The following is a 25,489-nucleotide window of genomic DNA, read 5'->3' on the forward strand; positions in this document are numbered from 1 at the left end:
TTTGAACAAATGCATTTTTTTTGTCTTTACAATAAAACCTTTTGTTGACTGTGTGAACTCCACTATATGCTGAACAGTCTCCATACCAGGCGGTGATGCAGCCATCCTCGATGGTGCAGCTGTAGAACGTTTTGAGGATCTGAGGACCCAGCCAGTTAGGATGCTCTCGATGGTGCAGCTGTAGAACATTTTGAGGATCTGAGGACCCAGCCAGTTAGGATGCTCTCGATGGTGCAGCTGTAGAACGTTTTGAGGATCTGAGGACCCAGCCAGTTAGGATGCTCTCGATGGTGCAGCTGTAGAACGTTTTGAGGATCTGAGGACCCAGCCAGTTAGGATGCTCTCGATGGTGCAGCTGTAGAACATTTTGAGGATCTGAGGACCCAGCCAGTTAGGATGCTCTCGATGGTGCAGCTGTAGAACGTTTTGAGGATCTGAGGACCCAGCCAGTTAGGATGCTCTCGATGGTGCAGCTGTAGAACGTTTTGAGGATCTGAGGACCCAGCCAGTTAGGATGCTCTCGATGGTGCAGCTGTTGAACATTTGAGGATCTGAGGACCCAGCCAGTTAGGATGCTCTCGATGGTGCAGCTGTAGAACATTTTGAGGATCTGAGGACCCAGCCAGTTAGGATGCTCTCGATGGTGCAGCTGTAGAACATTTTGAGGATCTGAGGACCCAGCCAGTTAGGATGCTCTCGATGGTGCAGCTGTAGAACGTTTTGAGGATCTGAGGACCCAGCCAGTTAGGATGCTCTCGATAGTGCAGCTGTAGAACGTTTTGAGGATCTGAGGACCCAGCCAGTTAGGATGCTCTCGATGGTGCAGCTGTAGAACGTTTTGAGGATCTGAGGACCCAGCCAGTTAGGATGCTCTCGATGGTGCAGCTGTAGAACGTTTTGAGGATCTGAGGACCCAGCCAGTTAGGATGCTCTCGATGGTGCAGCTGTAGAACGTTTTGAGGATCTGAGGACCCAGCCAGTTAGGATGCTCTCGATGGTGCAGCTGTAGAACGTTTTGAGGATCTGAGGACCCAGCCAGTTAGGATGCTCTCGATGGTGCAGCTGTAGAACGTTTTGAGGATCTGAGGACCCAGCCAGTTAGGATGCTCTCGATGGTGCAGCTGTAGAACATTTTGAGGATCTGAGGACCCAGCCAGTTAGGATGCTCTCGATGGTGCAGCTGTAGAACGTTTTGAGGATCTGAGGACCCAGCCAGTTAGGATGCTCTCGATGGTGCAGCTGTATAACATTTGAGGATCTGAGGACCCAGCCAGTTAGGATGCTCTCGATGGTGCAACTGTAGAACGTTTTGAGGATCTGAGGACCCAGCCAGTTAGGATGCTCTCGATGGTGCAGCTGTAGAACGTTTTGAGGATCTGAGGACCCAGCCAGTTAGGATGCTCTCGATGGTGCAGCTGTAGAACATTTTGAGGATCTGAGGACCCAGCCAGTTAGGATGCTCTCGATGGTGCAGCTGTAGAACATTTTGAGGATCTGAGGACCCAGCCAGTTAGGATGCTCTCGATGGTGCAGCTGTAGAACATTTTGAGGATCTGAGGACCCAGCCAGTTAGGATGCTCTCGATGGTGCAGCTGTAGAACGTTTTGAGGATCTGAGGACCCAGCCAGTTAGGATGCTCTCGATGGTGCAGCTGTAGAACGTTTTGAGGATCTGAGGACCCAGCCAGTTAGGATGCTCTCGATGGTGCAGCTGTAGAACGTTTTGAGGATCTGAGGACCCATGCCAAATCTTTTCAGTCTCCTGATGGGGAATAGGTTTTTGTCATGTCCTCTTCACAACTGTCTTGGTGTGTTTGGACCATGTTAGTTTGTTGGTGATGTGGACACCAAGGAACTTTAAGCTCTCAACCTGCTCCACTACAGCCCCGTCGATGAGAATGGGGGCGTGCTGGGTCCTCCTTTTCCTGTAGTCCACAATCATCTCCTTTGTCTTACTGACGTTGAGGGAGAGGTTGTTGTCCTGGCACCACACGGCCAGGTCTCTGACCTCCTACCTATAGGCTGTCTCATCGTTGAGGGAGAGGTTGTTGTCCTGGCACCACACGGCCAGGTCTCTGACCTCCTACCTATAGGCTGTCTGATCGTTGAGGGAGAGGTTGTTGTCCTGGCACCACACGGCCAGGTCTCTGACCTCCTACCTATAGGCTGTCTGATCAGGCCTACCACCGCCGTGTCGTCAGCAAACTTAATAATGACGTTTGAGTCGTGTTTGGCCACGCAGTCGTGGGTGAACAGGGAATACAGGAGGGGACTAAGCACGCACCCCTGAGGGGCCCCCGTGTTGAAGGTCAGCATGGCGGATGTGTTGTTGCCTACCCTCACCACCTCGAGGCTGCCTGTTAGGAAGTCCAGGATCTAGTTAGAGGGAGGTGTTTAATCCCGGGTTCCTTAGTTTAGTGATGAGCTTAGAGGGTACTAGATGGTGAACGCTGAGCTGTAGTCAATGAACAGCATTCTCACATAGGTGTTCCTTTTGTCCATGTGGGAAAGGGCAGTGTGGAGTGCAATAGAGATGACGTCATCTGTGGATCTGTTGGGGCGGTATGGGAATTGGAGTGGGTCTAGGGTGTCTGGGATGATTGTGTTGATGTGAGCCATGACCAGCCTTTCAAAGCATTTCATGGTAACAGACGCGAGTGCTACAGCGCAGTAGTCATTTACATAGGTTACCTTGGCATTCTCAGGCACAGGGACTATGGTGGTTTGCTTGAAACATGTAGGTATTACAGACTGGGTCGGGGAGAGGTTGAAAATGTCAAGGAAGACACTTGCCATCTGGTGAACGCGTGCGCTGAGTATACGTCATGGTAATCCGTCTGGCCCTGCGGCCTTGTGAATGTTAACCTGTTTAAAGGTCTTGCTCGCATCTGCTACGGAAAGCGTGATCACACAGTCGTTTCGAACAGCTGGTGCTCTCATGCATGGTTCAGTGTTGCTTGTCTCAAAGTGAGCAAAGAACGCATTTAGCTCGTCTTGAAGGCTCGCGTCACTGGGCAGCTTGCGGCAGGGTTTCACTTTGTATTCTGTGATAGTTAGCAAGCCCTGCCACAGCCGACGAGCGTCAGAGCCGGTGTATCAGGATTCGATCTTAGTCCTGTATTGACGCTTTGCCTGTTTGATGGTTCATTGGACGGCGTAGCGGGATTTATTATAAGCGTCCGGATTAGTGACCCGCTCCTTGAAAGTCGTCAGCTTTAGTCTTTAGTTCAGTATGAATGTCGTCTGTAATCCAGGGCTTCTGGTTGGGAAATGTACGAACGGTTACTGGAGACGACATCGCCGATGCACTTAATAATTGGGGCCGGTGGTAAACTCCTCAATGCCATGGGCTGAATCCCGGGAACATATTCCACTCTGTTCTAGCAAACCCCCAGGGCGGCAGGGTAGCCTAGTGGTTAGAGCGTTGGACTAGTAACCGAAAGGTTGCAAGTTCAAATCCCCGAGCTGACAAGGTACACAATCTGTCTTTCTGCCCCTGAACAGGCAGTTAACCCACTGTTCCTAGGCCGTCATTGAAAATAAGAATTTGTTCTTAACTGACTTGCCTGGTTAAATAAAGGTTAAATAAAGGTCAAATAAAAAATAAAATGAAAAAGTCCTGTAGTGATGGACCACTTCCGTATGGAGCGCCTCACTGTTACTTCCTGTTTGACTTTTTGCTTGTAAGCAGGAATCAGGAGGAACCAGGTTGTGATTAGAAAGGAAGAGGAAAGAGACCCACTTGATGGCCTGCGCCCCGGGTCTCTGGGAGACGGTGGTGCTGGGTTGGGATTAGGGACGGGTCTCTGGGAGACGGTGGTGCTGGGTTGGGATTAGGGACGGGTCTCTGGGAGACGGTGGTGCTGGGTTGGGATTAGGGACGGGTCTCTGGGAGACGGTGGTGCTGGATTGGGATTAGTGACGGGTCTCTGGGAGACGGTGGTGCTGGGTTGGGATTAGTGACGGGTCTCTGGGAGAAGGTGGTGCTGGGTTGTGATTAGGGACGGGTCTCTGTGAGACGGTGGTGCTGGGTTGGGATTAGTGACAGGTCTCTGGGAGAAGGTGGTGCTGGGTTGTGATTAGGGACGGGTCTCTGGGAGACGGTGGTGCTGGGTTGTGATTAGTGACAGGTCTCTGGGAGACGGTGGTGCTGGGTTGGGATTAGTGACAGGTCTCTGGGAGACGGTGGTGCTGGGTTGGGATTAGTGACAGGTCTCTGTGAGACGGTGGTGCTGGGTTGGGATTAGTGACAGGTCTCTGGGAGAAGGTGGTGCTGGGTTGGGATTAGTGACAGGTCTCTGGGAGACGGTGGTGCTGGGTTGTGATTAGGGACGGGTCTCTGGGAGACGGTGGTGCTGGGTTGGGATTAGTGACAGGTCTCTGGGAGACGGTGGTGCTGGGTTGGGATTAGTGACAGGTCTCTGGGAGACGGTGGTGCTGGGTTGGGATTAGTGACAGGTCTCTGGGAGAAGGTGGTGCTGGGTTGTGATTAGGGACGGGTCTCTGGGAGACGGTGGTGCTGGGTTGTGATTAGGGACGGGTCTCTGGGAGACGGTGGTGCTGGGTTGTGATTAGAGACGGGTCTCTGGGAGACGGTGGTGCTGGGTTGTGATTAGGGACGGTGGTGCTGGGTTGTGATTAGGGACGGGTCTCTGGGAGACGGTGGTGCTGGGTTGTGATTAGGGACGGGTCTCTGGGAGACGGTGGTGCTGGGTTGTGATTAGGGACGGGTCTCTGGGAGACGGTGGTGCTGGGTTGTGATTAGGGACGGTGGTGCTGGGTTGGGATTAGGGACGGGTCTCTGGGAGACGGTGGTGCTGGGTTGTGATTAGGGACGGGTCTCTGGGAGACGGTGGTGCTGGGTTGTGATTAGGGACGGGTCTCTGGGAGACGGTGGTGCTGGGTTGTGATTACGGGGACGGTGGTGCTGGGTTGTGATTAGGGACGGGTCTCTGGGAGACGGTGGTGCTGGGTTGTGATTAGGGACGGGTCTCTGGGAGACGGTGGTGCTGGGTTGTGATTAGGGACGGGTCTCTGGGAGACGGTGGTGCTGGGTTGTGATTAGGGACGGGTCTCTGGGAGACGGTGGTGCTGGGTTGTGATGAGAGAAAGAAAAAGACCCACTTGATGGCCTGAGCCCCGGGTCTCTGGGACACGGTGGTGCTGAGGTCGATCATCTGGATCTTCAGGATCTCTGGGACGTTGGGCTCCTCCCTCACCGTGATGGACGTACGGAACAGCTTGAAGGTCACCACCACTGCTACGTACTGGAGAGCACAGAGAGGCACACAGGGGTATAAACACACACACAGAGTGGCCCACAGGGGTATAAACACACAGACAGAGAGGCACACAGGGGTATAAACACACACACAGAGAGGCACACAGGGGTATAAACACACACACAGAGTGGCCCACAGGGGTATAAACACACAGACAGAGAGGCACACAGGGGTATAAAACACACACACAGAGAGGCACACAGGGGTATAAACACACACACACAGAGGCACACAGGGGTATAAACACACACACAGAGAGGCACACAGGGGTATAAACACACACACAGAGTGGCCCACAGGGGTATAAACACACACAGAGAGGCACACAGGGGTATAAACACACACACAGAGAGGCACACAGGGGTATAAACACACACACACAGAGGCACACAGGGGTATAAACACACACACAGAGAGGCACACAGGGGTATAAACACACACACAGAGAGAGGCACACAGGGGAATAAACACACACAGAGAGGCACACAGGGGAATAAACACACAGACAGAGAGGCACACAGGGGTATAAACACACACACAGAGAGGCACACAGGGGAATAAACACACACAGAGAGAGGCACACAGGGGAATAAACACACACAGAGAGAGGCACACAGGGAATAAACACACACAGAGAGAGGCACACAGGGGAATAAACACACACAGAGAGGAACACAGGGCTATAAACACACACCAGAGAGAGGCACACAGGGGAATAAACACACACAGAGAGGCACACAGGGGAATAAACACACACACACAGAGAGGCACACAGGAGAATAAACACACACACACACAGAGAGGCACACAGGGGTATAAACACACACACACAGAGAGGCACACAGGGGTATAAACACACACACAGAGAGAGGCACACAGGGGTATAAACACACACACAGAGAGACACACAGGGGTATAAACACACACAGAGAGGCACACAGGGGTATAAACACACACACACACAGAGGCACACACAGGGCATAAAACACACACACAGAGAGGCACAGGGGTATAAACACACAGAGAGGCACACAGGGGTATAAACACACACACACACACACACACACACACACACACACAGGGGTATAAACACACACACACAGAGGCACACAGGGGTATAAACACACACAGAGAGAGGCACACAGGGGTATAAACACACACAGAGAGGCACACAGGGGTATAAACACACACAGAGAGAGGCACACAGGGGTATAAACACACACACAGAGAGGCACACAGGGGAATAAACACACACAGAGGCACACAGGGGTATAAAACACACACACACACACACACACACACACACACACACACACACACACACACACACACACACAGAGAGGCACACAGGGGAATAAACACACACACAGAGAGGCACACAGGGGTATAAACACACACACAGAGAGGCACACAGGGGTATAAACACACACACAGAGAGGCACACAGGGGAATAAACACAAGGCACACACACACACAGGGGTATAAACACACAGGGGTATAAACACACACAGAGAGGCACACAGGGGTATAACACACACACAGAGAGGCACACAGGGGAATAAACACACACACAGAGAGAGGCACACAGGGGTATAAACACACACAGAGGCACACAGGGGTATAAACACACACAGAGAGGCACACAGGGGTATAAGCACACACAGAGAGGCACACACAGGGCACACATAAAACACACACAGAGAGAGGCACACAGGGGTATAAACACACACAGAGAGGCACACAGGGGTATAAACACACACACAGAGAGGCACACAGGGGTATAAACACACACACACACAGGCACACAGGGGAATAAACACACACACACAGAGAGGCACACAGGGGAATAAACACACACACACACAGAGGCACACAGGGGAAATAAACACACACACACACAGAGGCACACAGGGAATAAAACACACACACACAGAGGCACACAGGGGAATAAACACACACACACACAGAGGCACACAGGGTAATAAACACACACACACACACAGAGGCACACAGGGGAATAAACACACACACACACACACAGAGGCACACAGGGAAACACAACACACACACACACACACACACAGAGGCACACAGGGGAATAAACACACACACACACAGAGGCACACAGGGGAATAAAACACACACACACACAGAGGCACACAGGGAATAAAAACACACACACACACAGAGGCACACAGGGGAATAAACACACACACACAGAGAGGCACACAGGGGAATAAACACACACACACACAGAGGCACACAGGGGAATAAACACACACACACACAGAGGCACACAGGGGAATAAACACACGGGTGTAAGAGAAACAGAAACAGGTGTAAATGGGCTTCGTTTCTCAGGGAGCTGTCAGTACCAACAGAGAAACAGACACAGAGACATACCTGCTTGGGTAAGGCCAGGTTGTGAGAACTACCACTGTATCCGATGGCTGTGTAGAGTTTAGCCTTCTCATCAGCAGACATCAACTCTTCAATGCCTGTACCTAAAAAGGGGAGGGTTAAACATTAGGAACACCAATCAATGTGTTCCCTGGTGTTCTCAAGGTTCCACGTGAGGACGATCAGGGACCGTATTCATATAGAGTCTCAGAGTAGAAGGGGCTGATCTAACATCAGTTTGACCTTTTACGTTATAATGAATAAGGCTATATGGACAAAGTGGACTTGCTCTGAGATCAGAACTACAAGTGTAAAACACAATACACTGTAGTCTTGTCTCTCATTGAGGCCTGAGGATTGAGAATGCTGGTCGTCAGTCTCTTGAGGGTTAGCTGGTCGTTAGCTGGTCGTTAGTCCCTTGAGGGTTAGCTGGTCGTTAGTCCCTTGAGGGTTAGCTGGTCGTTAGTCCCTTGAGGGTTAGCTGGTCGTTAGTCCCTTGAGGGTTAGCTGGTCGTTAGTTTGTTAGTCTCTCGAGGGTTAGCTGGTCGCTAGTCTCTCGAGGGTTAGCTGGTCGTTAGTCTCTCGAGGGTTAGCTGGTCGTTAGTCTCTCGAGGGTTAGCTGGTCGTTAGTCTCTCGAGGGTTAGCTGGTTAGTCTCTCGAGGGTTAGCTGGTCGTTAGTCTCTCGAGGGTTAGCTGGTCGTTCGTTAGTCTCTCGAGGGTTAGCTGGTCGTTAGTCTCTCGAGGGTTAGCTGGTCGTTAGTCTCTCGAGGGTTAGCTGGTCGTTAGTCTCTCGAGGGTTAGTCTCTAGTCTCGAGGGTTAGCTGGTCGTTAGTCTCTCGTTAGGGGTTAGCTGGTTAGTTGGTTAGTCTCTCGAGGGTTAGCTGGTCTCGAGGGTTAGTCTCTCGAGGTTAGCTGGAGGGTTAGTCTCTCGAGGGTTAGCTGGTCGTTAGTCTCTCGAGGGTTAGCTGGGTTAGTCTCTCGAGGGTTAGCTGGTCGTTAGTCTCGTTAGGGTTAGCTTGAGGGTTAGCTGGTCGTTAGTCTCTCGAGGGTTAGCTGGCCGTTAGTCTCTCGAGGGTTAGCTGGCCGTTAGTCTCTCGAGGGTTAGCTGGCCGTTAGTCTCTCGAGGGTTAGCTGGCCGTTAGTCTCTCGAGGGTAGGTTAGCTGGTCGTTAGTCTCTCGAGGGTTAGCTGGCCGTTAGTCTCTCGAGGGTTAGCTGGTCGTTAGTCTCTCGAGGGTTAGCTGGTCGTTAGTTAGTCTCTCGAGGGTTAGCTGGTCGTTAGTCTCTCGAGGGTTAGCTGGGTTAGTCTGGTCGAGGGTTAGTCTCTCGAGGGTTAGCTGGTCGTTAGTCTCTCGAGGGGGTTAGCTGGTCGTTAGTCTCTCGAGGGTTAGCTGGTCGTTAGTCTCTCGAGGGTTAGCTGGTCGTTAGTCTCTCGAGGGTTAGCTGGTCGTTAGTCTCTCGAGTCTCTCGAGGGTTAGCTGGTCGTTAGTCTCTCGAGGGTTAGCTGGTCGTTAGTCTCTCGAGGGTTAGCTGGTCGTTAGTCGTTAGTCTCTCGAGGGTTAGCTGGTCGTTAGTCTCTCGAGGGTTAGCTGGTCGTTAGTCTCTCGAGGGAGCTGGGTTAGCTGGTCGTTAGTCCCGAGGGTTAGCTGGTCGTTAGTCCGAGGGTTAGCTGGTCGTTAGTCTCTCGAGGGTTAGCTGGTCGTTAGTCTCTTAGTCTCTCGAGGGAGCTGGGTTAGCTGGTCGTTAGTCTCTCGAGGGTTAGCTGGTCGTTAGTCTCTCGAGGGTTAGCTGGTCTTGAGGGTTAGTCTCTCGAGGGTTAGCTGGTCGTTAGTCTCTCGAGGGTTAGCTGGTCGTTAGTCTCTCGAGGGTTAGCTGGTCGTTAGTCTCTCGAGGGTTAGCTGGTCGTTAGTCTCTCGAGGGTTAGCTGGTCTTGAGGGTTAGTCTCTCGAGGGTTAGCTGGTCGAGGGTTAGTCTCTCGAGGGTTGGCTGGTCGTTAGTCTCTCGAGGGTTAGCTGGTCTCTCGAGGGTTAGCTGGTCGTTAGTCCCGAGGGTTAGCTGGTCGTTAGTCTCGAGGGTTAGCTGGTCGTTAGTCTCGAGGGTTAGGGTTAGCTCGAGGGGGTTAGTTGGTCGTTAGTCTCTCAAGGGTTAGTTGGTCGTTAGTCTCTCGAGGGTTAGCTGGTCGTTAGTCTTTCGAGGGTTAGCTGGTCGTTAGTCTCTCGAGGGTTAGCTGGTCGTTAGTCCCGGGGTTAGCTGGTCGTTAGTTTGTTAGTACCTTGAGGGTTAGCTGGTCATTAGTCTCTCGAGGGTTAGCTGGTCGTTAGTCTCTTGAGGGTTAGCTGGTCGTTAGTCTCTCGAGGGTTAGCTGGTCGTTAGTCTCTCGAGGGTTAGCTGGTCGTTAGTCTCTCGAGGGTTAGCTGGTCGTTAGTCTCTCGAGGGTTAGCTGGTCGTTAGTCTCTCGAGGGTTAGCTGGTCGTTAGTCTCTCGAGGGTTAGCTGGTCGTTAGTCTCTCGAGGGTTAGCTGGTCGTTAGTCTCTCGAGGGTTAGCGAGGGTTAGCTGGTCGTTAGTCTCCCGAGGGTTAGCTGGTCGTTAGTCTCGAGGGTTAGCTGGTCGTTAGTCTCGAGGGTCTAGCTGGTCGTTAGTCTCGAGGGTTAGCTGGTCGTTAGTCTCGAGGGAGCTGGTTAGCGAGGGTTAGCTGGTCATTAGTCTCGAGGGTTAGCTGGTTTAGTCTTGAGGGTTGGTCGTTAGTGAGGGTTAGTCTCGAGGGTTGGTCGTTAGTCTCGAGGGTTAGCTGGTCGAGGGTTAGTCTCGAGGGTTAGCTGGTCGTTAGTCTCGAGGGTTAGTCTGTAGTCTCGAGGGTCGTTAGTCTCGAGGGTTAGCTGGTCGTTAGTCTCGAGGGTTAGCTGGTCGTTAGTCTCGAGGGTTAGCTGGTCGTTAGTCTCGAGGGTTAGCTGGTCGTTAGTCTCGAGGGTTAGCTGGTCGTTAGTCTCGAGGGTTAGCTGGTCGTTAGTCTCGAGGGTTAGCTGGTCGTTAGTCTCGAGGGTTAGCTGGTCGTTAGTTTGTTAGTATCTCGAGGGTTAGCTGGTCGTTAGTCTCTTGAGGGTTAGCAGGTCGTTCGTTTGTCTCTCGAGGGTTAGCTGGTCGTTAGTTTGTAAGTCTCTTGAGGGTTAGCTGGTCGTAAGTCTCTTGAGGGTTAGCTGGTTGTTAGTCTCTTGAGGGTTAGCTGGTCGTAAGTCTCTTGAGGGTTAGCTGGTTGTTAGTCTGTTAGTGTTATGTGAAAGCTTGTGTATATTGGTTACCTGTTCCAAATTTTTTGTGTGTGTGTGTGTGTGTGTGCATGTGTGTGTGTGTGTGGTAACTGAGGAGTTCTCACCCTCTTCCTCCTGGGTTTCCTGTTCCTGCTCTTTCTTCTTCCCTTCCTTTCTTCCAAAGAAGCTGCTGAAAAACCCTCCTCCCTGCTTCTGGCCGGCCACAGCCTTCTTAGCTACCACCTTCTGCCCTGACCGGATCACCTGGAGGGAGGGAGGGGGGGAGAGAGACAGGAGGAGAGAGACAGGAGGAGAGAGACAGGAGGCAGGGAGGGAGGGAGACAGGGAGGGAGGGAGACAGGGAGACAGGAAGGGAGGGAGGGAGGAAGGGAGGGAGGGAGACAGGGAGGGAGACAGGAAGGGAGGGAGGGAGGGAGGGGAGACAGGGAGGGAGCGAGGGAGGGAGACAGGGAGGGAGCGAGGGAGGGGGAGGGAGGGAGGGAGGGAGGGAGGGAGCGAGGGGGAGGGAGACAGGGGGAGGGAGCGAGGGAGCGAGGGAGGGAGACAGGGAGGGAGCGAGACAGGGAGGGGAGACAGGGAGGGAGCGAGGGAGGGAGGGAGACAGGGAGGGAGCGAGAGGGAGGGAGGGTCGAGGGAGACAGGGAGGGAGCGAGGGAGGGGGAGGGAGCGAGACAGGGAGGGAAGGAGCGAGACAGGGAGGGAGGGAGCGAGACAGGGAGGGAGGGAGCGAGACAGGGAGGGAGCGAGGGAGGGAGGGAGCGAGGGAGGGAGGGAGACAGGGAGGGAGCGAGGGAGGGAGGGAGACAGGGAGGGAGGGGGAGACAGGGAGGGAGGGAGGCAGGGAGACAGGGAGGGGGGAGGGAGGGAGGGAGGGACAGGGAGACAGGGAGACAGGCAGGGAGACAGGCAGGGAGACAGGGAGGGAGACAGGGAGGGAGACAGGGAGGGAGACAGGGAGGGAGGGAGGGAGACAGGGAGGAGACAGGGAGACAGGGAGGGAGGGAGACAGGGAGGGAGGCAGGGAGACAGGGAGGGAGACAGGGAGGGAGGCAGGGAGACAGGGAGACAGGCAGGGAGACAGACAGGCAGGAGACAGGGAGAGGGAGGCAGGGAGACAGGGAGGACAGGGAGGCAGGGAGACAGGGAGACAGACGGGGAGACAGACGGGGAGACAGAGAGGGAGACAGGGAGGGAGACAGGGAGGGAGACAGGGAGGGAGACAGGGAGACAGGGAGGGAGGCAGGGAGACAGGGAGGCAGGGAGACAGGGAGACAGGAGGAGGCAGAGATAGAGATCGGAGATAGGAGACAGAGATCAGACACAGGTCCATGGGGAGAACCCTCCACAAAACCGCCGTTGACCTGGTTTGTAAAAACCCCAGTAGTATACTGTAGATGCCTCCTGGTTACCGGCTACAACAGATATTATACAAACCTCCATCTGTGCTTGTTGCCGGGCCAACGTGATGTTGAAGACATCCAGGCTCTTCTCCAGGTCCTGTATCTGCTTCTCTTGGTCCTCTCGGAGTTTACCCTGTGTTGTCAGTAGTTTGGCCTTGTAGGCTGCCCTGTAGGTCTTCAGAGTGTGGCGGTGCTTCCTGATGTTGGCCCACGACCACATCTGGTTGAAACGTCTGATGTGAACGTCCAGGATGCTGTTCATACTGTACTTCCACCTGGAAACAGCGCCACACTATCGTTAAGGTGCTGAGATGGAGATCAGTGGGCATGGTTCCCAGTCTAATAAAACCTCAAGCCTAAGTTAGATAACACGATGAAACTCCCAACACAACATTATCCTAACAACACGTCTGCAGGTAAACTTCCTTCAATTAGTTTTGGTTGTTGTCTTCAATCCTATCAGAAAAGTTCAAATTGTTTTGACACCATCCTGATAAACAGATACCATGAACAACATTGACTAGTACTGATCATTAGAATGTATGGAGTGGTGACTGGTTGGTTGGCTGACTGGCTGGCTGGTTGGCTGACTGGCTGGTTGGCTGACTGGTTGGTTGGCTGACTGGTTGGCTGACTGACTGGTTGGCTGGCTGACTGGTTGGCTGACTGACTGGCTGGCTGGCTGACTGGTTGGCTGACTGGACTGGCTGGCTGACTGGTTGGCTGACTGACTGGTTGGCTGGCTGACTGGTTGGCTGGCTGGCTGACTGGTTGGTTGGCTGACTGGTTGGCTGGCTGACTGGTTGGTTGGCTGACTGGTTGGCTGGCTGGCTGACTGGTTGGCTGGCTGACTGGCTGGTTGGCTGACTGGTTGGCTGGCTGACTGGTTGGCTGGCTGACTGGCTGGCTGGCTGGCTGACTGGCTGGCTGGCTGGCTGGCTGACTGGTTGGCTGGCTGGCTGACTGGTTGGCTGGTTGGCTGACTGACTGGTTGGTTGGCTGACTGACTGGTTGGTTGGTTGGCTGACTGGTTGGTTGGCTGACTGGCTGGTTGGCTGACTGGCTGGCTGAATGGTTGGCTGAATGGTTGGCTGAATGGTTGGCTGACTGGTTGGCTGACTGGCTGGCTGAATGGTTGGCTGACTGGCTGGTTGGCTGGCTGACTGGTTGAATGGCTGACTGGTTGGCTGACTGACTGGCTGTTGGTTGGCTGGTTGGCTGACTGGTTGGCTAACTGACTGACTGGTTGGCTGGCTGACTGGTTGGCTGGCTGACTGGTTGGCTGGCTGACTGGTTGGCTGGCTGGCTGACTGGTTGGTTGGCTGACTGGTTGGCTGGCTGACTGGTTGGTTGGCTGACTGGTTGGCTGGCTGGCTGACTGGTTGGCTGGCTGACTGGTTGGCTGGCTGACTGGTTGGTTGGCTGACTGGCTGGCTGGCTGACTGGTTGGCTGGCTGACTGGCTGGCTGGCTGGCTGACTGGTTGGCTGGCTGGCTGGCTGACTGGTTGGCTGGCTGGCTGACTGGTTGGCTGGTTGGCTGACTGACTGGTTGGTTGGCTGACTGACTGGTTGGTTGGTTGGCTGACTGGTTGGTTGGCTGACTGGCTGGTTGGCTGACTGGCTGGCTGAATGGTTGGCTGAATGGTTGGCTGAATGGTTGGCTGACTGGTTGGCTGACTGGCTGGCTGAATGGTTGGCTGACTGGCTGGTTGGCTGGCTGACTGGTTGAATGGCTGACTGGTTGGCTGACTGACTGGTTGGTTGGCTGGTTGGCTGACTGGTTGGCTAACTGACTGACTGGTTGGCTGGCTGACTGGTTGGCTGGCTGACTGGTTGGCTGGCTGACTGGTTGGCTGGCTGACTGGTTGGCTGGCTGGCTGACTGGTTGGCTGATTGGTTGTTGGTTGGTTGGCTGACTGGCTGGTTGACTGACTGGTTGGCTGGCTGACTGGTTGGCTGGCTGACTGGCTGACTGGCTGGCTGGTTGACTGGCTGGCTGGCTGGCTGACTGACTGACTGACTGACTGACTGACTGACTGACTGACTGACTAGCTGGTTGACTTACCAGTGCTTGGCATTTGTGTGTACAGGTACATCAGGTCTGAACTTCCTGTACGGTCCATTCTTCACCATACAGTCTATAGACTCGAGCAGGTCCACCATGGTTAGGTACTGAACAGGAAGAGACAAGATGATATCAGTCTATAGACAAGATGATATCAGTCTATAGACTCTAGCAGGTCCACCATGGTTAGGTACTGAACAGGAAGAGACAAGATGATATCAGTCTCTAGACTCTAGCAGGTCCACCATGGTTAGGTACTGAACAGAAAGAGACAAGATGATAGTCTATAGACTCTAAACAGACGCCTCACAAGTCCTCAACTGACAGCTTCATTAATTAGTACCCTCAAAACACCAGTCTCAACGTCAACAGTGAAGAGGCGACTCCGGGATGCTGGCCTTCTAGGCAGAGTTCCTCTGTCCAGTCTCAACGTCAACAGTGAAGAGGCGACTCCGGGATGCTGGTCTTCTAGGCAGAGTTCCTCTGTCCAGTGTCTGTGTTCTTTTGCCCATCTTAATCTTTTATTTTTATTGGCCAGTCTGAGATATGGATTTTTTTTCCAACTCTGCCTAGAAGGCCAGCATCCCTGAGTCGCCACTTCACTGTTGACGTTGAGACCGGTGTTTTGCGGGTACTATTTAATGATGCTGCCAATTGAGAACTTGTGAGGCGTCTGTTTCTCAAACTAGACACTAATGTACTTGTCCTCTTGCTCAGTTGTGCACCGGGGCCTCCCACTCCTCTTTCTATTCTGGTTAGGGCCAGTTTGCTCTGTTCTGTGAAGGGAGTAGTACACAGCGTTGTATAAGATGCTCAGTCAGTCCATCCAACTAGGTTTTAGTAGGACAAAACAAGCACATAGATGCTCTGATACAGATGCTCTGTTAGTCCATCCAACTAGGTTTTAGTAGGACAAAACAAGCACATAGATGCTCTGATACAGATGCTCTGTTAGTCCATTCAACTAGGTTTTAGTAGGACAAAACAAGCACATAGATGCTCTGATACAGATGACACTTTCAGTCAGTCCATTCAACTAGGTTTTAGTAGGACAAAACAAACACATTATCAACTACAGGAATAAACTCTTCAGAATCACCGCCAGGAAGTTAGTCCATTTGATCAAAATGTTCTAGTTGGCATGTGTCTGTGTGCGTGTGTGTGTGTGAGTCTGGTCTGTGTGTGTGTGTGTGTACCTGTGGTCTGGTCATCTCTACTGCTACATTCTGAACCTCCAGATGCAGGCTGGCTTTGGGAGACTTCAGCTCCATCTCAACTAGGTTTTACCATTTTAGCAGAGGCAAAGATGGGTTTGAAAACTGCATGGGGGGATGAGAGAAAGAAAGAAATAGAGAGAGAGAGAGACAGGGAGAAAGAGAGAGAGAGGAACATCCTATGAATTCTAGGTTTTAATATGAGACCAGCATCGTGATGGATCATTCGCCCCTCCATCTTCTAGGGTCGGTTAGACTAGACACCGTGCTCATTGGAGAATCTCTAATGAAAGTGCTCCTTAGTCCAGGATTAGCATTCATCTCAATCCTAGAAACAGACAGTCACAAGACGCTCAGAGACAGACAGTCACAAGACGCTCAGAGACAGACAGTCACAAGACGCTCAGAGACAGGCAGTCACAAGACGCTCAGAGACAGACAGTCACAAGACGCTCAGAGACAGACAGTCACAAGACGCTCAGAGACAGACAGTCACAAGACGCTCAGAGACAGACAGTCACAAGACGCTCAGAGACAGACAGTCACAAGACGCTCAGAGACAGACAGTCACAAGACGCTCAGAGACAGACAGTCACAAGACGCTCAGAGACGGACAGTGAGAACAGAGACAACCACATCTACATCATGGAATCACCATATTCACATTGGTCTGTCATAAAGCTGTCACATCTGTCTTCTAGGCCACCAGTTCCCTCTGAGGGTTTCCTCATCTTTAGAAGGTTGGGAAGACAGCCGTTTACAGTTAACAGAGGACAATATAGGCCAGTATACACCCAGGCAGTATACACCCAGCCAGTATACACCCAGCCAGTATACACCCAGCCAGTATACACCCAGCCAGTATACACCCAGCCAGTATACAGCCAGTATACACCCAGCCAGTATACACCCAGCCAGTATACACCCTGCCAGTATACACCCAGCCAGTATACACCCAGCCAGTACACACCCAGTCAGTACACACCCAGTCAGTACACACCCAGCCAGTACACACCCAGCCAGTATACACCCAGCCAGTATACACCCAGCCAGTATACACCCAGCCAGTATACACCCAGCCAGTATACAGCCAGTATATACCCAGTATACACCCAGCCAGTATACACCCAGCCAGTATACACCCAGTCAGTATACACCCAGCCAGTATACACCCAGTCAGTACACCCAGTCAGTATACACCCAGCCAGTATACACCCAGCCAGTATACACCCAGCCAGTATACACCCAGCCAGTATATACCCAGTGTACACCCAGCCAGTATATACCCAGTGTACACCCAGCCAGTGTATAGCCAGTATACACCCAGTCAGTATACACCCAATCAGTATACACCCAGTCAGTATAGGCCCAGTCAGTATACACCCAGCCAGTATACACCCAGCCAGTATACACCCAGCCAGTATACACCCAGCCAGTATACACCCAGCCAGTATACACTCAGCCAGTATACACTCAGCCAGTATACACCCAGCCAGTACACACTCAGCCAGTATACACCCAGCCAGTCCGTATACACCCAGCCAGTCCGTATACACCCAGCCAGTCCGTATACACCCAGCCAGTCCGTATACACCCAGCCAGTCCGTATACACCCAGCCAGTCCGTATACACCCAGCCAGTCCGTATACACCCAGCCAGTCCGTATACACACAGCCAGTATACACACAGCCAGTCAGTATACACCCAGCCAGTCAGTATACACCCAGCAAGTCAGTATACACAGCCAGTCAGTATACACCCAGCCAGTCAGTATACACCCAGTATACACAGAGCCAGTATACACCCAGTCAGTATACACCCAGCCAGTATACACCCAGCCAGTATACACCCAGCCAGTCAGTATACACCCAGCCAGTCAGTATACACCCAGCCAGTCAGTATACACCCAGCCAGTCAGTATACACCCAGCCAGTATACACCCAGCCAGTATACACCCAGCCAGTATATACCCAGTGTACACCCAGCCAGTATATACCCAGTGTACACCCAGCCAGTGTATAGCCAGTATACACCCAGTCAGTATACACCCAATCAGTATACACCCAGTCAGTATACACCCAGTCAGTATACACCCAGCCAGTATACACCCAGCCAGTCAGCCAGTATACACCCAGCCAGTATACACTCAGCCAGTATACACTCAGCCAGTATACACCAGCCAGTATACACCCAGCCAGTACACACCCAGCCAGTCCGTATACACCCAGCCAGTCCGTATACACCCAGCCAGTCCATACACCCAGCCAGTCCGTATACACCCAGCCAGTCCGTATACACCCAGCCAGTCCGTATACACCCAGCCAGTCCGTATACACCCAGCCAGTCCGTATACACCCAGCCAGTCCGTATACACACAGCCAGTCCGTATACACACAGCCAGTCAGTATACACCCAGCCAGTCAGTATACACCCAGCCAGTCAGTATACACCCAGCAAGTCAGTATACACCCAGCCAGTCAGTATACACCCAGCCAGTCAGTATACACCCAGCCAGTATACACCCAGTATACACAGTCAGTATACACCCAGTCAGTATACACCCAGCCAGTATACACCCAGCCAGTATACAGCCAGTCAGTATACACCCAGCCAGTCAGTATACACCCAGCCAGTCAGTATACACCCAGCCAGTATACACCCAGCCAGTCAGTATACACCCAGCCAGTCAGTATACACCCAGCCAGTCAGTATACACCCAGCCAGTCAGTATACACCCAGCCAGTCAGTATACACCCAGCCAGTCAGTATACACCCAGCCAGTCAGTATACACCCAGCCAGTCAGTATACACCCAGCCAGTCAGTATACACCCAGCCAGTCAGTATACACCCAGCCAGTCAGTATACACCCAGCCAGTATACACCCAGCCAGTCAGTATACACCCAGCCAGTCAGTATACACCCAGCCAGTATACACCCAGCCAGTATACACCCAGCCAGTCAGTATACACCCAGCCAGTCAGTATACACCCAGCCAGTCAGTATACACCCAGCCAGTATACACCCAGCCAGTATACACCCAGCCAGTATACACTCAGCCAGTATACACTCAGCCAGTATACACTCAGCCAGTATACACTCAGCCAGTATACACTCAGCCAGTCAGCCAGTATACACTCAGCCAGTATACACTCAGCCAGTATACACTCAGCCAGTCCGTATACACTCAGCCAGTCCGTATACACTCAGCCAGTCCGTATACAGTCAGCCAGTCCGTATACACCCAGCCAGTCCGTATACACCCAGCCAGTCCGTATACACCCAGCCAGTCCGTATACACCCAGCCAGTCCGTATACACCCAGCCAGTCCGTATACACCCAGCCAGTCCGTATACACCCAGCCAGTCCGTATACACCCAGCCAGTCCGTATACACCCAGCCAGTCCGTATACACCCAGCCAGTCCGTATACACCCAGCCAGTCCGTATTCACCCAGCCAATCCGTATACACACAGCCAGTCAGTATACACCCAGCCAGTCAGTATACACCCAGCCAGTCAGTATACACCAAGCCAGTCAGTATACACCCAGCAAGTCAGTATACACCCAGCCAGTCAGTATACACCCAGCCAGTATACACCCAGCCAGTATACACCCAGCCAGTCAGTATACACCCAGCCAGTATACACCCAGCCAGTATACACCCAGCCAGTATACACCCAGCCAGTCAGTATACACCCAGCCAGTCAGTATACACCCAGCCAGTATACACCCAGCCAGTATACACCCAGCCAGTCAGTATACACCCAGCCAGTCAGTATACACAAGCCAGTATACACCCAGCCAGTATACACCCAGCCAGTATACAGTATACACCCAGCCAGTATACACCCAGCCAGTATACACCCCAGTATACACCCAGTCAGTATACACCCAGCCAGTATACACCCAGTCAGTATACACCCAGCCACACCCAGCCAGTATACACCCAGCCAGTATACACCCAGCCAGTATACACCCAGCCAGTACATACCCAGTGTACACCCAGCCAGTATATACCCAGTGTACACCCAGCCAGTGTATAGCCAGTATACACCCCAGTATACACCCAATCAGTATACACCCAATCAGTATACACCCAGTCAGTATACACCCAGTCAGTATACACCCAGCCAGTATACACCCAGCCAGTATACACCCAGCCAGTATACACTCAGCCAGTATACACTCAGCCAGTATACACCAGCCAGTATACACCCAGCCAGTATACACCCAGCCAGTACACACTCAGCCAGTATACACCCAGCCAGTCCGTATACACCCAGCCAGTCCGTATACACCCAGCCAGTCCGTATACACCCAGCCAGTCCGTATACACCAGCCAGTCCGTATACACCCAGCCAGTCCGTATACACCCAGCCAGTCCGTATACACCCAGCCAGTCCGTATACACAGCCAGTCCGTATACACACAGCCAGTCAGTATACACCCAGCCAGTCAGTATACACCAAGCCAGTCAGTATACACCCCAAGTCAGTATACACCCAGCCAGTCAGTATACACCCAGCCCAGTATACACCCAGTATACACCCAGCCAGTATACACCCAGCCAGTCAGTATACACCCAGCCAGTCAGTATACACCCAGCCAGTCAGTATACACCCAGCCAGTCAGTATACACCCAGCCAGTCAGTATACACCCAGCCAGTCAGTATACACCCAGCCAGTCAGTATACACCCAGCCAGTCAGTATACACCCAGCCAGCCAGTATACACCCACCCAGCCAGTATACACCCACCCAGCCAGTATACACCCACCCAGCCAGTATACACCCAGCCAGCCAGTATACACCCAGCCAGTATACACCCAGCCAGTATACACAGCCAGCCAGTATACACTCAGCCAGTATACACTCAGCCAGTATACACTCAGCCAGTATACACTCAGCCAGTATACACTCAGCCAGTATACACTCAGCCAGTATACACCTCAGCCAGTATACACTCAGCCAGTATACACTCAGCCAGTATACACTCAGCCAGTATACACTCAGCCAGTATACACCCAGTCAGTATACACCCAGTCAGTATACACTCAGCCAGTATACACTCAGCCAGTCCGTATACACCCAGCCAGTCCGTATACACCCAGCCAGTCCGTATACACCCAGCCAGTCCGTATACACCCAGCCAGTCCGTATACACCCAGCCAGTCCGTATACACCCAGCCAGTCCGTATACACCCAGCCAGTCCGTATACACCCAGCCAGTCCGTATACACCCAGCCAGTCCGTATACACCCAGCCAGTCCGTATACACCCAGCCAGTCCGTATACACACAGCCAGTCAGTATACACCCAGCCAGTCAGTATACACCAAGCCAGTCAGTATACACCCAGCAAGTCAGTATACACCCAGCCAGTCAGTATACACCCAGCCAGTCAGTATACACAGAGCCAGTATACACAGAGCCAGTATACACCCAGTCAGTATACACCCAGCCAGTATACACCCAGCCAGTCATACACCCAGCCAGTCAGTATACACCCAGCCAGTCAGTATACACCCAGCCCAGTATACACCCAGCCAGTATACACCCAGCCAGTATACACCCAGCCAGTCAGTATACACCCAGCCAGTCAGTATACACCCAGCCAGTCAGTATACACCCAACCAGTCAGTATACACCCAGCCAGTCAGTATACACCCAGCCAGTCAGTATACACCCAGCCAGTCAGTATACACCCAGCCAGTATACACCCAGCCAGTATACACCCAGCCAGTATACACCCAGCCAGTCAGTATACACCAAGCCAGTATACACCCAGCCAGTATACACCCAGCCAGTATACACCCAGCCAGTATACACCCAGCCCAGTATACACCCAGCCAGTATACACCCAGCCAGTATACACAGCCAGTCAGTATACACCCAGCCAGTATACACCCAGCCAGTATACACCCAGCCAGTATACACCCAGCCAGTATACACCCAGCCAGTCAGTATACACCAAGCCAGTATACACCCAGCCAGTATACACCAAGCCAGTATACACCCAGCCAGTCAGTATACACCAAGCCAGTATACACCCAGTCAGTATACACCAAGCCAGTATACACCCAGCCAGTCAGTATACACCAGCCAGTATACACCCAGTCAGTATACACCAAGCCAGTATACACCCAGCCAGTATACACCCAGCCAGTATACACCCAGCCAGTATACACCCAGCCAGTATACACCCAGCCAGTATACACCCAGCCAGTATACACCCAGCCAGTATACACCCAGCCAGTATACACCCAGCCAGTATACACCCAGCCAGTATATGTGTACTAGGTTTCACAGAGAGGATAAGATAAAAGGATCCAACACTTAAAACCAACATGACGATTGGTTTCCTTTCCTGGATTGGCTGGCTGGTTGCCATGGAGAGTCAAACGAAAACTTTAATTAAAAAAAATGGATTGATGGAAGGACACCTTTCGCTGTCTTTTTGTAATAGAAAGTGTCTGTGTGTGTGTGTGTGGTGTGGTGTGTGTGGTGTGGTGTGTGTGTGTGTGTGTGTGTGGTGTGTGGTGTGTGTAGTGTGTGGTGTGTGTAGTGTGTGTTACCCATGGTACATACTATATTGGTAGTCTTTGATCTCTTGCTCCTTGGTGCTGATGCCGTCCTTCAGCTTTTCCTGGACAGACACAAAGACAAGGAAGGGGATTAGAAATCACACAGACATGACTCTGGTCTTCTGTAGCTCAGTCGGTAGAGCATCGTGCTTGCAACGCCAGGGGTGTGGGTTCGATTCCCGGGACCACCCATAAGGAAAACCTATGTATGTAAAACTGTAAAACGCATTGGATAAAAAGTTTATGCCAAAAGGCATATATTATTATATTATGACAAAGTATCTAAGATGGAAATATCTGTAGGAACAACCAGACGCGTATCTAAGATATTTAGAGATTCAGTTTAAATACTGATGAAACAGTACGGCAGGCTGTCTTTTGTAACATCATTTGGAGAGTGGAGAGGTATTATAGATCCCTGTATGAGGTACTACAACAACACCGATGGTGTTAACCTCTCCTCCCTCATTATATTATAGATCCCTGTATGAGGTACTACAACAACACTGATGGTGTTAACCTCTCCTCCCTCATTATATTATAGATCCCTGTATGAGGTACTACAACAACACTGATGGTGTTAACCTCTCCTCCCTCATTATATTATAGATCCCTGTATGAGGTACTACAACACTGACAGTGTTAACCTCTCCTCCTCATTATATTATAGATCCCTGTATGAGGTACTACAACAACACTGTACTACAACAACACTGACAGTGTTAACCTCTAACCTCTCCTCCCTCATTATATTATAGATCCCTGTATGAGGTACTACAACAACACTGACAGTGTTAACCTCTCTAACCTCTCCTCCCTCATTATATTATAGATCCCTGTATGAGGTACTACAACAACACTGACAGTGTTAACCTCTCTAACCTCTCCTCCCTCATTATATTATAGATCCCTGTATGAGGTACTACAACAACACTGACAGTGTTAACCTCTCCTCCCTCATTATATTATAGATCCCTGTATGAGGTACTACAACAACACTGATGGTGTTAACCTCTCCTCCCTCATTATATTATAGATCCCTGTATGAGGTACTACAACAACACTGACAGTGTTAACCTCTTTAACCTCTCCTCCCTCATTATATTATAGATCCCTGTATGAGGTACTACAACAACACTGATGGTGTTAACCTCTCCTCCCTCATTATATTATAGATCCCTGTATGAGGTACTACAACAACACTGACAGTGTTAACCTCTCCTCCCTCATTATATTATAGATCCCTGTATGAGGTACTACAACAACACTGACAGTGTTAACCTCTCCTCCCTCATTATATTATAGATCCCTGTATGAGGTACTACAACAACACTGACATGTTAACCTGTCTAACCTCTCCTCCCTCATTATATTATAGATCCCTGTATGAGGTACTACAACAACACTGATGGTGTTAACCTCTCTAACCTCTCCTCCCTCATTATATTATAGATCCCTGTATGAGGTACTACAACAACACTGATGGTGTTAACCTCTCCTCCCTCATTATATTATAGATCCCTGTATGAGGTACTACAACAACACTGACAGTGTTAACCTCTCCCCCTCATTATATTATAGATCCCTGTATGAGGTACTACAACAACACTGACAGTGTTAACCTCTCTAACCTCTCCTCCCTCATTATATTATAGATCCCTGTATGAGGTACTACAACAACACTGATGGTGTTAACCTCTCCTCCCTCATTATATTATAGATCCCTGTATGAGGTACTATAACAACACTGATGGTGTTAACCTCTCCTCCCTCATTATATTATAGATCCCTGTATGAGGTACTACAACAACACTGATGGTGTTAACCTCTCCTCCCTCATTATATTATAGATCCCTGTATGAGGTACTACAACAACACTGACAGTGTTAACCTCTCCTCCCTCATTATATTATAGATCCCTGTATGAGGTACTACGACAACACTGACAGTGTTAACCTCTCTCCCCTCATTATATTATAGATCCCTGTATGAGGTACTACAACAACACTGACAGTGTTAACCTCTCTAACCTCTCCTCCCTCATTATATTATAGATCCCTGTATGAGGTACTACAACAACACTGATGGTGTTCACCTCAACCCTCCTCCCTCATTATATTATAGATCCCTGTATGAGGAACTACAACAACACTGATGGTGTTAACCCTCCTCCCTCATTATATTATAGATCCCTGTATGAGGTACTATTATATTATAGATCCGCTGTATGAGGTACTACAACAACACTGACAGTGTTAACCTCTCTAACCTCTCCTCCCTCATTATATTATAGATCCCTGTATGAGGAACTACAACAACACTGATGGTGTTAACCCTCCTCCCTCATTATATTATAGATCCCTGTATGAGGTACTACAACAACACTGACTGTGTTAACCTCTAACCTCTCCCCCTCATTATATTATAGATCCCTGTATGAGGTACTACAACAACACTGATGGTGTTAACCTCTCCTCCCTCATTATATTATAGATCCCTGTATGAGGTACTGGTGACAACACTGACAGTGTTAACCCTCTCCCCTCATTATATTATAGATCCCTGTATGAGGTACTACAACAACACTGACAGTGTTAACCTCTCTAACCTCTCCTCCCTCATTATATTATAGATCCCTGTATGAGGTACTACAACAACACTGATGGTGTTAACCTCTCCTCCCTCATTATATTATAGATCCCTGTATGAGGTACTACAACAACACTGACAGTGTTAACCTCTCTAACCTCTCCTCCCTCATTATATTATAGATCCCTGTATGAGGTACTACAACAACACTGACAGTGTTAACCTCTCCTCCCTCATTATATTATAGATCCCTGTATGAGGAACTACAACAACACTGACAGTGTTAACCTCTCTAACCTCTCCTCCCTCAATATGATCAGACCACACTGGAGACAATATGACCACACCACACTGGAGACAATATGATCAGACCACACCCCACTGGAGACAATATGATCAGACCCCACTGGAGACTATATGATCAGACCCCACTGGAGACAATATGACCACACCCCACTGGAGACAATATGACCACACCCCACTGGAGACAATATGATCAGACCGCGCCCCACTGGAGACAATATGATCAGACCCCACTGGAGACAGTATGATCAGACCCACTGGAGACAATATGACCACACCCCACTGGAGACAATATGATCAGACCCACCCCACTGGAGACAATATGACCAGACCACACCCCACTGGGAGACAATATGACCAGACCCCGCCCCACTGGAGACAATATGA

The 25,489-nt window shown here is 51.1% G+C and overlaps 1 pseudogene; it reads right to left on the reverse strand.

Moving 5' to 3' along the window:
- Positions 1 to 25,489, reverse strand: part of LOC112240119 — a 68,419-nt pseudogene that overhangs the window by 1,058 nt on the left and 41,872 nt on the right.

The sequence above is a fragment of the Oncorhynchus tshawytscha genome, unplaced genomic scaffold (assembly GCF_018296145.1).
Source record: "Oncorhynchus tshawytscha isolate Ot180627B unplaced genomic scaffold, Otsh_v2.0 Un_contig_721_pilon_pilon, whole genome shotgun sequence".
NCBI classification, from domain to species: domain Eukaryota; kingdom Metazoa; phylum Chordata; class Actinopteri; order Salmoniformes; family Salmonidae; genus Oncorhynchus; species Oncorhynchus tshawytscha.